Genomic DNA, 3,393 nt, shown 5'->3' with positions numbered 1-3,393 from the left:
ATGGAGGATACGGATGTCATGGTGGACACGGTGGAAGATTTGGCGCAAGAATCATGACTGGAGGGTGTTATGGAAGAGATTATGACTACTTCCAGAAGAGCGAGAAGGCCACCTTGCAAGACCTGAATGACCGCCTGGCATCCTACCTAGATAAGGTGCACTTTCTGGAGGCTGCCAATGCTACTCTGGAGAAGCAGATCCAGGAGTACTATGAAAAGAAGGGGCTGATCTGCAAGAGGGACTACAGTTGCTACTTGAAAACCATTGACTGCCTTCAGGAAAAGGTACAAAATGGAAGATTAGAGACAATTAAGGCAATTAAGACAATTTTAAAATGCATAGCAAAAATAATGTCTGAGATTCTAATAAATGTGACACATTCAGATTCTTGTTCCTTACCTTACTGTGAACGAATACAATACAAAAATGCTTGTTTTACACACACGCGCACATATATATTTTAAACGTATGCATTTAGCGACTTACGGTGCATTCAGGTTATACATTTTTTATCAGCATGCGTGTTTCCTGGGAATTGAACCCACAACCTTTGCGCTGCTAACACAACGCTCTACCACTGAGCCACAGGAACATATAGCTACAAACATACATACATACACACACATACATTTATAGTTTTCTTTGTCGATGCTCTTCATTATAGATTAAAGACACTACTGTCAACAATGGCAAAATCCTCCTGCAGATCGACAACGCTAAACTGGCTGCTGATGACTTTAAGATAAAGTGAGTTCTCTAAAGGCAATTTCACATCTAGTCCTCCAGCTGGCAAATATACAAACAGAAATGTATGGAAGCAAATGCGTGTACATACATATATACATATACTGATGTTAATTTGAACAGAAGTAATCCAGCCATATATAAGGTAAATGTGATAGAGGAAACAATGAAAAACAATAGACACTAGTTTTTTAGATTTAACCGCAGTTTTACAGATTCAGTGCTATAGATCTTAGTCAGAGTAATGTCATATTTTTGACAGGAATGAAAACAAGGCTTTGATGGATAGAAGTACAGTGCATTCAGTGGATTGTACTGTTGTTTAACAACACACAGATTATTTAGCTGATGAGATGTCTTTCCGTTTTGAAAGTTGTGAGAGCTGAAATTATGTGATCTAGGTCTATCCCTTGAAGCTTCATTATCATAAAATTATGGCATCTAACATGATTAAGGTCTGGCTATTTGCTTGTACATAGATCATAGTTATGTTTACGTATAATGATTTTGTTCCCCACTGAATTTTCCACAAATCAGGTATGAGAATAAGGCAGTGTGTAAAAGCTGACGTCGATAACCTGTGTTGCATACTTGATAAGACATGCCTTGCAGAAGCTGACTTGGAGATGCAGATCTGCGCTCTGCAGGAGGAGCTGGTGTCTTTGAAGAAAACTCACCAGGAGGTGTGCAGCAGAATCATTTTTGAATTTTGTATGTTTTCAATGAAAATAAATGAAAGCAATAATTTCCTAAACCATAATGCTTGAGTGCTCATGTGTGTTTATAGGATGTGGCAGCACTACTCTGTCAGTTGACAGACACAAAAGTGTGTGTGGAAGTGGATGCCGCTCCTCAGCAAGACCTGAACAAGGTTTTAGACGACATCCGTTGCAATTATGAGACCATCATAGACAAACACCGCAGAGAACAGGAGTGCTGGTTCAAAGAGAAGGTGAGACTTCTGTCTCTTTAATTCACATTACAGCTTGGATTGGTATTAGCTAATACAGAAAAATAATATAGCTCAGTGACTCATGAGTAAAATGGCTCACAAGATATGTGTGTTTGTGACTCTCTTTTTAAGATGGCAGACCTGTGCAAAGATGCTGCCACCAACACAGAGTGCCTAGAAACCTCTAGGTAACAGATCTCAGATTTGCGGCGTACCTTGCAGTGCCTGGAGATCGAGCTGCAGTCTCAAATCAGCATGGTGAGACACAGGATGTGACAGACAGAAAAAAGGAAATAGTAAAGGATTGTGAGAGGCAGTAGTTAAATAGCTTTGGTAATACATTGTCTGAAAGTTAACAAAGGGTTAACCAATGCTAACTGTTAAGTGATAGCTAGATGCATTTTATCATATATATATATATATATATGTGTGTGTGTATAGTATCTATTCTTAACACTCCTAACTTATGGCAAAGGTTTTCAGCCTTGATCTTTAGATCTGAGCAATTTTTAGCTAGCTGTTATCTGAGTTAAACCTAAGCTTGATTTTGTGTTGTTCTATTCAATTGTTGGAAACAGAGGCTAGGTACAGCACTATGCTAGCAGTCTACCAGAAACATATCAACACATATGAGGCAGAGCTTGTCAGGTGCGCACTGGCATTGAGCAGCAGGGCAGAGACCACTGCTGGACATCAAGACTCGTCTGGAGCAGGAGATCGCCACCTACAGGTGCCTCATGGAAAAGCAGGACATTTGCGTGGAAGTGGATGCTGCTCCTCAGCAAGACCTGAACAAGGTTTTAGACGACATCCGTTGCCATTATGAGACCATCATAGACAAACACCGCAGAGAACAGGAGTGCTGGTTCAAAGAGAAGGTGAGACTTCTGTCTCTTTAATTCACATTACAGCTTGGAGTGGTATTAGCTAATACAGAAAAATAATATAGCTCAGTGACTCATGAGTTAAATGGCTCACAAGATATGTGTGTTTGTGACTCTCTTTTTAAGATGGCAGACCTGTGCAAAGATGCTGCCACCAACACAGAGTGCCTAGAAACCTCTAGGTAACAGATCTCAGATTTGCGGCATACCTTGCAGTGCCTGGAGATCGAGCTGCAGTCTCAAATCTGTGGTGAGACACAGGATGTGACAGACAGAAAAAAGGAAATAGTAAAGGGTTGTGAGAGGCAGTGGAAAGAGTTTTGGTAATACATTGTCTGAAAGTTAACAAAGGGTTAACTAATGCTAACTGTTAAGTGATAGCTAGATGTATTTTGTCATATATATATATATGTGTATGTGTGTGTGTATGTGTGTAGTATCTATTCTTAACACTCCTAACTTATGGCAAAGGTTTTCAGCCTTGATCTTTAGATCTCAGCAATTTTTAGCTAGCTGTTATCTGAGGTAAACCTAAGCCTGATTTTGTGTTGTTCTATTCAGTTGTTGGAAACAGAGGCTAGGTACAGCACTATGCTAGCAGTCTACCAGAAACATATCAACACATATGAGGCAGAGCTTGTCAGGTGCGCACTGGCATTGAGCAGCAGGGCAGAGACCACTGCTGGACATCAAGACTCGTCTGGAGCAGGAGATCGCCACCTACAGGTGCCTCGTGGAAAAGCAGGATATTCAGAAAGTCAACAACTGCCCAGAGGGCATTTTTTCATTTACAAGTGTCACAGGTAGTAGGTT

General features: G+C 40.5%; 1 pseudogene; it reads left to right on the top strand.

The window, feature by feature from the left end:
- Nucleotides 1-2,762, top strand: part of LOC107746885 (keratin, type I cytoskeletal 19-like) — a 25,920-nt pseudogene extending 23,158 nt beyond the window's left edge.
- Nucleotides 2,763-3,393: the final 631 nt, after the last annotated feature.

This window comes from Sinocyclocheilus rhinocerous, unplaced genomic scaffold (genome assembly GCF_001515625.1).
Source record: "Sinocyclocheilus rhinocerous isolate Xijiao unplaced genomic scaffold, SAMN03320098_v1.1 scaffold24789, whole genome shotgun sequence".
Lineage (NCBI taxonomy): Eukaryota > Metazoa > Chordata > Actinopteri > Cypriniformes > Cyprinidae > Sinocyclocheilus > Sinocyclocheilus rhinocerous.
This window is presented reverse-complemented; position numbering and strand designations above follow the sequence as displayed.